The sequence below is a fragment of the Myotis brandtii genome, unplaced genomic scaffold (assembly GCF_000412655.1).
Source record: "Myotis brandtii unplaced genomic scaffold, ASM41265v1 scaffold30, whole genome shotgun sequence".
NCBI lineage: Eukaryota > Metazoa > Chordata > Mammalia > Chiroptera > Vespertilionidae > Myotis > Myotis brandtii.
In genome coordinates, this window is record NW_005361458.1 from 3,008,474 (window position 1) to 3,019,656 (window position 11,183).

An 11,183-nucleotide genomic window follows, 5' to 3' on the forward strand; every position below is an offset into this window, starting at 1 on the left:
GTTTGTAGAAATGTGAAATTGAAAATCTCAAAGACCTTTCTTTTATGTTCTTTATATGTAATAATTTATTTTAATATTTTTAAAATTTTATTATTCAATGTTGTACTTAATTATTTTATTTTATGTATTTTTTTATTGTTTAAAGTATTACATATGTTTCCTTTTTCCCCGATTGATGTACTTAATTATTTTAAAAGTTGAGCAAAACAAAGCAAAAGAAGATTCATCATATCAGCAACTTTTAAGTAGAGGATTTTCTTCATCAATTAAAATATCCTTTGATCAGATGTATGCAATTCGATTTACCTATGACAGATGACATGTTCTTTACTAATATATTTGTAGAATGCTATATTACAAATAGTATAAAGGTCTAAATTCACACACACACACACAAACTTTTTTTAATTGATTTTAGAGAAAGTGAGGAAGATGGAGAGAGATAGAGACAGAGACAGAGAGACATCAATTTGTTGTTCCACTTATTTATGCATCATTGGTTGTTTTTTGTATGTGCCCTGACCAGGGAGCAAACCCACAACTTTGGCATAATGGGACAACGTTCTAACCAGCTGAGCTACCCGCCAGAGCTTACTTTTTCTCTTGTTTTATAAATATTTTTGTACTTTGAGCTCCTATGGAGGGTAGGATGATGTCTTGGATGTTCAGTAAATATCTGCAGTTGAATATATAAAACAAAAGTGGGAGCACTACATCACCCAAAGGTAAGTTAATGGCTAAAAGTAACGGTTCCTAAACATGTTTAGGCAAGAGAGAAGCTAGATATACGGAAAATGTACAAGAATCATACCCAGATAGAGAAAAAGGAGAAGAATGCCAACAGAAATATAAGAACCAAGAGAGAGAGAAAAAAAGAATACAGGAAAGGTTAAAAGACAAGACTGCCTTTGTAGGGAGTTATAGCCTAAATCCGACGAAGGGATTCCTTTTTCTCTCTAGGAGATAGGTACCTGGGCAGATGAAAACCAGCTTGGGCAGATCAATGAAGACAACATGTGATTTAAGAATTGAATTATTAAAAAAAAAAAAAAAAGAATTGAATTATTGGCTAGGACAAAAGGGACAGAAGAATTGGACTAAAACATAGTCCCTCCAGGCAATACAATCATTTTACTACTCCAGTAATTAAAGATTCAACTTTTGTTTGTATTGTTTACTTAGTGTGGTGGTTTATTCTGTGTCAGCTTAATTAAACTGGATTACATTTCCCCAAATCCCATTCCTTGGAGGGTTCCAAATTAGAGTTGGCAAAAGAAGAATTTGAGACAGATTTAGAAGGTGGAAGAAAAGCAGCAGCCATTTCTCTGAAGTTCACTGTGGTTAGATGCAGAAGAGTCAGAGGTGGAGGATCAGAAGAGTCCTCATTGTCCTCACTCTCCTTCAATACGCTTCCGGCTTTACTTCCCAACTCCTGACCCAGTGGCCACAGGCCCAACACTAGATGCTTGGCGGATGACTCATACATCTGGTAGCTGAATAGAGCACAACTTCCCCTAGACCTCCCCGTTAGCCTTCCCCATACAGACCTATTTTGGCAGCTGGACATGTTTGGTTTCTCAAACTGATTAGTTACTACCTCTCTAATCTTCCAATATACCTCTTAGATCTTTACTTCTGCAAGTTCCTACTACAATTGTGTAAGGTCTACTTCCTATCTACACTAATAAAAGAGAAACATGGTAATTAGCGTACGACCGCTACCCTTTTCATTGGCTAATCAGTGAGTATATGCAAATTAACTGTCAGCCAAGATGGCAGCCGGCAGCCAGGCACTGAAGCGAACAGGTTTATTCTGTGTCAGCTTAATTAAACTGGATTACATTTCCCCAAATCCCATTCCTTGGAGGGTTCCAAATTAGAGTTGGCAAAAGAAGAATTTGAGACAGATTTAGAAGGTGGAAGAAAAGCAGCAGCCATTTCTCTGAAGTTCACTGTGGTTAGATGCAGAAGAGTCAGAGGTGGAGGATCAGAAGAGTCCTCATTGTCCTCACTCTCCTTCAATACGCTTCCGGCTTTACTTCCCAACTCCTGACCCAGTGGCCCCAGGCCCAACACTAGATGCTTGGCGGATGACTCATACATCTGGTAGCTGAATACAGCACAACTTCCCCTAGACCTCCCCATTAGCCTTCCCCATACAGACCTATTTTGGCAGCTGGACATGTTTGGTTTCTCAAACTGATTAGTTACTACCTCTCTAATCTTCCAATATACCTCTTAGATCTTTACTTCTGTAAGTTCCTACTACAATTGTGTAAGGTCTACTTCCTATTCTATATAATAGAAGGCTAATATTCAAATTTTCCCCTCAACCAGGAGTTCAACCAGGAGTTCAACCGGGGGGCGTGGCCGGCTGGCCAAGCTCCCACAGCCCCTCTCCCCAGCCGGTCCCACCCCCAATTTCCCCCAAATAGCTAATCTCCCACGTCCCTCCCCCCACCCCCGCTGGCCTGGCCCAAATTCGTGCACTGGGCCTCTAGTATAAGAGAAAAGAGAAATTTTTCTCTCATAACTTTTCGTGGTTCTGCTTCCCTGACTGAAAAAGGGATTATTTTTATTTTGTTGTTGGTTTTTTAAATGATCTTACTGATTTGAGAGAGAAACATTGATCAGCTGCCTCTGGTACACACCCCAACCAGGGACTGAACCCACAACCTGGGCATGGGCCCTAACCAGGAATGGAACCAGTGACCTTTCAGTGCACAGGATGATGCTCAACCAACTGAACCACACTAGCCATTGTTATTTTGATGAGCCCACAGAGACAGTACGCAGGCACCATATCTGAGTCTCCACCCACCTGGCTATTACTGTTTGCCCTCCCTGGTGATTCCCTGAGGCCTGACCCCACCAAACTTGTGGGCCTACCTAAGCTGTTTCCAGTGACTTTTCTATACAAATGGCCTGTCTTGTCTCACACTTCAGATTTTCTAAAATCTCTCAAATAAGCAGTATCTATACTCAGCGAGCCTCATACTTCTTGCTAAGTGACCCTAGGCCCAGCACTAGCAGTAGTCAGCTGTGTTTCACAGCTTGGTCTCTCTTGGGCACCTCCAAGGCCAGCACAAGTAACAGACAGCTGCAGATCACTTTGTAGCTCAAGCTGGGTGGCCCTGGGCAGAACACAGGCTGTGACTGACTTTGGCCTGCACCTCCCAGGAGAGCCCAGAGCCAGCATACCTGGTGGACAGCTTCAGACCATGTCGAAATACCACCCAACCACCTCCACAGCGACACACTCAAGGGGCAGACTCAGCAGGCACCAGAGACCCACCAGAGTCCTGTTCTTTGGGGTGGATCCTGCACAGCTGAGCCTCCATGGGTGTTGGTGGTCACAGCCAGTCCTTGCAGTGGGTCAGCCGGGGGGTAAATCCCTCCCATTGATGTGCCAACAGCAATTAAGGTTCAACTACAACAAGAGCATGTACACAGCCCACATGGGAGCGACACACCTGGAGGGCCCAACTTGGATGATTGGGAAGGCTGTGCAACTGGACCCTACAGGACACCTACTACATTAGGCCCCTCTACCAAGCCCAAGAGACATAGCAGTTCTACCTAATACATAGAAACAAACACAGGGAGGCTGCCAAAATGAGGAGACAAAGAAACATGTCCCAAATGAAAGAACAGCATAAAACTCCAGAAAAGGAGCTAAACAAAATGGACACAAGCAATTTACTAGATGCAGAGTTCAAAACACTGGTTATAAGGATGCTCAATGAACTTAGGGGAAGAGTCGATGAACTTATAGAGACCTTCAATAGCATAAAAAAGGATATGGAAACCATAATAACCAGTCAGAAATGAAGGAGACACTAACTGAAGTGAAGAATAATTTACAGGGTCCAGCTGGCGTGGCTCAGTGGTGGAGCGTCGACCTATGGACCAGAGGTCATGGTTAAATTCCTAGTCGGGGCATATGCCCACCGTGGGGGCTTGAAACCTAGTGTGGGGTAAGCAGGAGGCAGCCAATCAATGATTCTCTCTCATTACTGATGTTTCTCTCTCTCTCTCTCTCTCTTTCTCTCTCTCTCTCTCTCTTCCTCTTTGAAATCAGGCAGTTTTAATAAAACAAAAGTAATCTTCTGGTGGGGGGAGTGAGGTGGGGATGATGGAGGGGGGTTGCCCTGGAAGAGGGCCAGGCCACAGTCCCCAGGTACCTTAGGCATCATGAAGAAATGGATTTCCTCAGGGGCCCAGTGAGGACACTGAAGCCAAGACAGAAGGATGGAGTTCTGAGTGGTTGAGGTAAAGCCAGACTCCCCTACTTACATACTGTCCCCTCTCTTCCAGCAAGTACTGCACAGGGACCCCCGCCAAGAAACCCTCCCTGAGACCAGCCTCACCTAGGAGATAATGTGAAATACCAACTGTGGACCAAAGGCAATAAAAACCTCTTTTTAGAAAAAGAAAGTATAAGTGATAATTCCAAATGATGGCGAAGGTGCGAAAAAACTAGATCTCTCATACATTCATTGTTGGTGGGAATTAATAATAGGACAGCCACTCTGGAAAACAGTTTACAGTTTCTTAAAAAAACTATGCAATCACCAAATAATCCAGTAATTGCACTCCTGGGTATGTATCCTAGAGGAATGAAACTTACATCTACACAAAAAGCGTACATGAATGTTCATAGCAATTTTATTTGTAATAGCAAATATCGGGGAAAAACCAAAATATCTTTCAATAGTTTAATGGTTAAATAAACTGTGTACATCTGTATTGTGGAGTCTACTCAGATATAAAAAGCAATGCACTACTGATACATGAAACAATTTGGATGAATTTCAAAAGCACTGAGGTGAGTGGAAAAGCTCATCTGAAAAGGTCACATACTATATGATTCCATATTTATAATGGAAGGAAATGGCAAAATTATAGGATGGAGAAATGATTAGTGGTTGCCAAGGGTTAGGAATTGTAGGTGGAGGGGAATGGAGTGACTAATAAGTGGTAGTATTTAGGAAGATATTTGTGGTGATGCAAATGAAGAAAAGAAAGCATTGTAAGGGCCATGTATTAAAATACACACACACACACACACACACACACACACACACACACACACACAGTTGAGAAAACACTACATTTATTGTATTTCTTGGCTAGACCTCTTCCTAATAACTTCCTAATATCTATCAATACAAGTAGATTTTCCTTGTCTTAAACAATTACCTTCCCTTGATCCTTCGATATATAAATCTATCTTTTTCACTTTTTATTTTGAAATAATTATAAATTCACAGGAAGTTGAAAACATAATGCAGAAGGTTCCACTGTACCCTTCATTCATTTCTTGCAGTGGTTACATCTTAACTAACTATAGTACAATGACAAAACTAGGGGACTGCCATTGGTACAATGTGTTTGTACAGTTCTATGCTATTTTTATCACATGTGTAGATTCTTGCAATTACTTCCACAACCAAGATACAGAACTATTCCATCACTATAAATATCTCCCTAGTGCTATTAATTGATAGCCATGCCATCCCTCTCCCTTTAACAATTCCTAGCTCTTGGCAATCACTAATGTTTTCTCCAACCCCCGGAAGAACCACAGGCACAAAGATAATTAAAGACATCATCCCGTGAGTAGGCCCAGTCACCAGAATAAGGGATCATTCCACTTCCCAAGCCACACCTCTCAGGTACCCAAATCAGGAAGTGAGAACATGCAGCATATGAAGAAGATGAGAAGGAAAAAAGGCACAAACAAACAAAAACCAGGCAGAAGAATAAAGAGGAGTGTGATCCACAACCATGTGGGATAAGAGAAGCCTTAACGGAGACTGGATATGGAGACGTAAGAAGGAAGCAAATCAAGTGCCTGAGATGAGAAGTGATTACAGGAGGTCATGTAGTGAGGTGAAAAATTCCACTCAAGACAGTCAAGGCAGTCTTCAGAATAGGCACCAACAGCACCCCCAAGTCAACTATCAATCCCTGCCCTGGTCTACCTTCTTTCCAGCTATTCTAATGACCACACAGTTTCATTAATGCTTCCCTGATCCCCTGTCTGAGAACGACTCTCCTCATTGGAACACCATCTCAGCAGTGTATCTAGTCACTGCCTCAGAAACGAAGACATCTTCATTTTTTTCCTTAGAGGTAAAGTTCCAAATGCTTATTGGTTTCCAGGGGGAAGCTGTAATTAGAGCAGATTTATGACATCTCTGACTGAACTAGCTCTGATTAATATGTTTTGTTTTACCCATATTCTGGTTAACTTCCCCATTACAAGGCTTAGGATATCACACATGAGAGAACAGTTCAATAATAGCTAATCACACCAATAAGTTGAAGGTGTATTACTAATACTGTGTATTAGGGTGGGAAGTGACATATACGTAAAAGATGTGGAGGAAGGGATTATCACCGTTAAAGTCTGGGGGGGGTGGTGTTAAATCTCACTTACAAAGTTTACATTAAAATGGTTACAATTAATGTATTTGTAGTCAATGAAAAATGTCAGGCCCTAACCGGTTTGGCTCAGTGGATAGAGCGTCAGCCTGTGGACTGAAGGGTCCCAGGTTCGATTCCGGTCAAGGGCACATGCCTGGGTTGCAGGCTTGATCCCCAGTAGGGGACATGCAGGAGGCAGCCAATCAATGGTTCTCTCTCATCATTGATATTTCTCTCTTTCCCTCTCCCTTCCTCTCTGAAACCAATAAAAATGTATATTTTTTAAAAAGTCAGTGATTTTAAAGGGTAAGTACATGAAAAATTCACACAGTCTAAACAAATATAAATACCCTCAAGTGTCTTTATATCTGCTTTCTCAGCCTAAAGGATGAGGAAGTCCCTGTCAGGGTTTTTCATCTGCCCCTTCCTCTCATTCATTCTGTTAGGGGCAGAAATAGAATATTGGGGGCTGGCTATACTTATCTATATAGATAAGAGCCTAAGTGACCATTACCACCAGTCAACCGAACGACTGGATGCTATGACACGCACTGACCACCAGGGGACAGATGCTCAACGCAGGAGCTGCCCCTTGGTCTCAGTGTGCTCCCATAGCCAACCTCCTGCAGCCAGCCAACCTCCTGCAGTCCCCCCCGCCCCCGCCCCGATCGGGCCAATCACTGGCCAGGCCAAGGGTCCCCATCTGTGCACAAATTCGTGCACCAGGCCTCTAGTAAGTAATATTAATCATGCTCTGTTAACCATGATTGTTTTGCTGTGATTAAAGAAAGCATATTCGCCCTAGCTGGTTTGGCTCAGTGGATAGGGCATCGGCCAAGCCTAAGCAACCATTACCACCAGTCAACCGAACGACTGGTCGCTATGACACGCACTGACCACCAGGGGACAGATGCTTAAAGCAGGAGCTGCCCCCTGGTGGTCAGTACACTCCCACAGCCAACCTCCTGCAGCCAGCCAACCTCCCGCAGTCCCTCCCCCCAGCCCCGATCGGGCCAATCACTGGCCAGGCCAAAGGACCCCATCTGTGCACAAATTCGTGCGCCAGGCCTCTAGTAAGTAATATTAATCATGCTCTGTCAACCATGATTGTTTTGCTCTGATTAAAGAAAGCATATTCTGATCTGTTTTAGCACATGGTCCATTTTAGTTCCTTTTGCATACTCATTCCTTTAGCCTACTTCCCCATGTAATCTTTATCCTTCTACCCAATTTTTAGCACATGGCCCATTTTAATTCCTTTTGCATACTCATTCTTATTCCTTTAACCTACTTCCCCATGTAATCTTTATCCTTCTACCCAATATAAACAGCTGGTTTATGTGTGTGTGTGTGTGGTGGGGGGGGTCACAGAGCAGATTTTCGTGGATGACCTGCTGCTCTTCCATACTGCCGGCATTACTGGAATAAACCCTTTCTCTGCTTAGTTGGCTTAAGTAGTGACAGGCAGCTCAGGCCCATTGGTTGTCCAGTTTCAATTCAACAAATATTTACTGAGAAAAAATTCACCGAGTGCCTACTTCTAAGTAGTTTGAAAGGCTGGTTGGAAAGATTGCCAATAATTATGCCACAGTGAGATGAGGACAGAAACTTCTCCAGAGGTAATTTTTGGATTGAGTCCTTTAGGACTAGAAGGAGTTAAACAGAATGGACTGGTGGTGGGGACAAGCTGAGGAATGGGGTGGGGTAGAGGGGGGTTGTGAAGAAATATGAAGCTGGGAATACTTTCTAGTCGGAAGACGGAAGGTGGAAGAGTGCTGGGCTGCTTATACTTCCAACATCTTTTTCTCATTATAAGCTCTTCTGCTTGCAGAGCTGCTGGCTCCCTGCTCCACCTAGAGGTGGTGTGGGATCACACAAAGGCGGGGACTGGAGAACAGACTGGCTGGGAGCTTGCCTTGGCTGCTAGACTAGATGTGTGATTCTGGGCAAGCTGCTAAACTTCTTTGCGCCTGTTTCCTCATCTGAAAAATGGGGATAGTAGCACCTGGATTAAATGAAAGCATGTAAGTCAAGCTCCTGCCTCAATTCATTTAGATCTCCTTTCCCCCTCCCTCTTGCTTCCATTTTGGAAATTGCATTCTTTCTCCTTATAACTTTCTCATTGCTCCTTTCATCTCTATCTTGCTATACTTTTGCTGGCATCCCCGCTTAGAAGGGTGGCTATGGGGGGAGGGGTGCGTCAAACAGGGCTGGAGGAGCACAGCCTGTCAGTAGTAGTTCAGAAACTGTCTCCTGGTGGCTCTGATGAGCCCAGCCCTCCTGCCTCCTTTACTCCTCCTCCTCCCCTTTCCATTCGGAATTGCTGCTCCCAGGGATCCTGGGCTTTTGTTCTCCGGAGGCTTAAAATACCACCTGTTTTCCCCTGACTTATTGTTTAAAGGGTATCAACCACACGTGTACAGACTATCACACTGAAATTGCGCACACTTAAAGAAAGCAAGAGCTAAGTTTGTGCTTTAAAAAATAAAACAACACCCACAACACTAAAACATCAATGCTTTCCCATTGTCCCTCTACCTTTCATTTCTTTTCTGAGGACCTCCCTTTGTAGTTACCACCCTTCTTTACTTGCTGGTACTATCATTGAACAGTAATAAACAGTTGTCTTTTAATACTAATTGCAATTTATCTATTGTATGTCTGTCTTCCCTATTTTATAGTCTGTGGTGTCCTCTGTATCTGTAGGCTGTTTCTCAAAATTGAATATGCGTAAGAATCACCTGGGGAATCTTTTTAAAATGCAGATTCTGATTGAGCAGTGCTGGGGAGGGGCTGAGTTTCTTCTAACAAGCTCCCTGGTGAAGCCATGATGCTGGGCCCTTGACCACGCTTGGAGTTAAGCCTTACAGGGGTTACAACAAAGGAGGGTCACAAGAAATGATTGCTGGATGAGGCCTTCGTCTCTCCTACACCGTCTTGGAACTTTCTTCAATACATCTTTCTTCACTTTTTTTCTCGTGCACAATCTATGATTCACACCTGACAATTATCCCTTTGTGTAGTTAGCTGTGCTCTTCCTTGCCTTGTTCATGTATCAGTCTCATCCAGAAATGGATCACTTAGGGCGTACAACAGTCACATCCAACTTCTTTCTATTGTCATCTACCTTGTAGTAAGCAAGAATAACTTGTTAAAAAAATCATCTCTGCCCTTTCTTGCTCAGCAATGTCTCGTACAGTGATGGCGAACCTTTTGAGCTCGGCGTGTCAGCATTTTGAAAAACCCTAACTTAACTCTGGTGCCATGTCACATATAGAAATTTTTTGATATTTGCAACCATAGTAAAACAAAGATTTATATTTTTGATATTTATTTTATATATTTAAATGCCATTTAACAAAGAAAAATCAACCAAAAAAATGAGTTCGCGTGTCACCTCTGACACGCGTGTCATAGGTTCGCCATCACTGGCCTATAATTTTTTCACTTTTTAGTGTCTTTATCTGGATTTAGAATTAAAATAATGCTGGCCTCGTAAAATGAGCTTGGAAGTCTTCCCTCCTCTAGTAGCTACCGAGCTTCAAACTCAAAGTCAGGATGAGAAACTTCAAGACATTTCTCCAAACCTACCTACTCCTTTGCCAACCAGTTAACTTTCACCACTGGGAATCTTCTGCATATTGCTGAGGTATGACTTCGTCTCTTGAAAGTTCTCCAAGGACATTTTGCATCGGAAATTTTGCATTGGAAATGTCTTATTTCATTCCTTTTAATGGCATGTGTATCACTTTCAAAAAATTCTTCTCAATGTTTACCCAACTTAAAGCTTTTCCTGATTTAGTCCTAGTTGTGAGTCCTTCATTTAAAGGAGTATGAGCGCCATACCATTATTTATTTATATATTTAATATTCTCCTGTGTTTTTTTTTTCCATTTTCATTGTTTTAAATAGGAATTGTTTGTGCTTGTTGTTCATGATTGTATGCACAGCACCTAATAGTGCCCGACACATGGTAGATACTTATTTTGTGATTCAACGAACGATGGAACAAAAACTTAAGATGAATTTTTATTACTTTTCAAAAATGCCTTATTTACTATATTTGTAAATAAATGTTGGCTAAAGGATCAAAAAATAAAATAATTTTAGAAATCCCCTGAAGAGTATTTTAAAGGAATAAGACATGTGAGGTTTAGTAACACTACCACTTACCAGCAATCATTCTACTAGGGAATTAAAATTGAGACGCAGTTAAAATTTACTGAAGAGCCCGAACCCACATCCTACCTACAAGGCTTATGCTTTCCTGTCATTGTTTTTCACTCATCACATTTTGCATTCGGTAGGACTGCATTTTCTTAACAGCTCTTGGTGCTTTAAATGTGAAAGAAAAGGAATGGGCGTTCTCATATTACAATTTCTAGGAAAAAAAAAAAAGGAGATTGCCCAGGCCCATTCAGCGAGGTGTAAGAGGCCTACGAGCTGCACACCCTGCAACCGCCTCATGCTCGGATTTCATCTATGGGTTTTTGTACAGTTTCTTTTTTGGATGCTGCAAACCGCGCAAGTGCAGCCTTCAAGGCTCCCCACCCTGGGGAACGACGCAAGAACATGCAGCTGAGGCTGCCAGGTTCTCCCTCTCACACACACACACAGCCACGGGCTGGAGGCCCGGATCCCCGCTCCCAAACCCGGTCCCCAGCCCCCGTCCCCTCCCTCCGGCCCTTACATACAGTACACATACAAATACACACACGCAGCGCGGCCAGCAGGGGCGGGCCGGGCCCGAC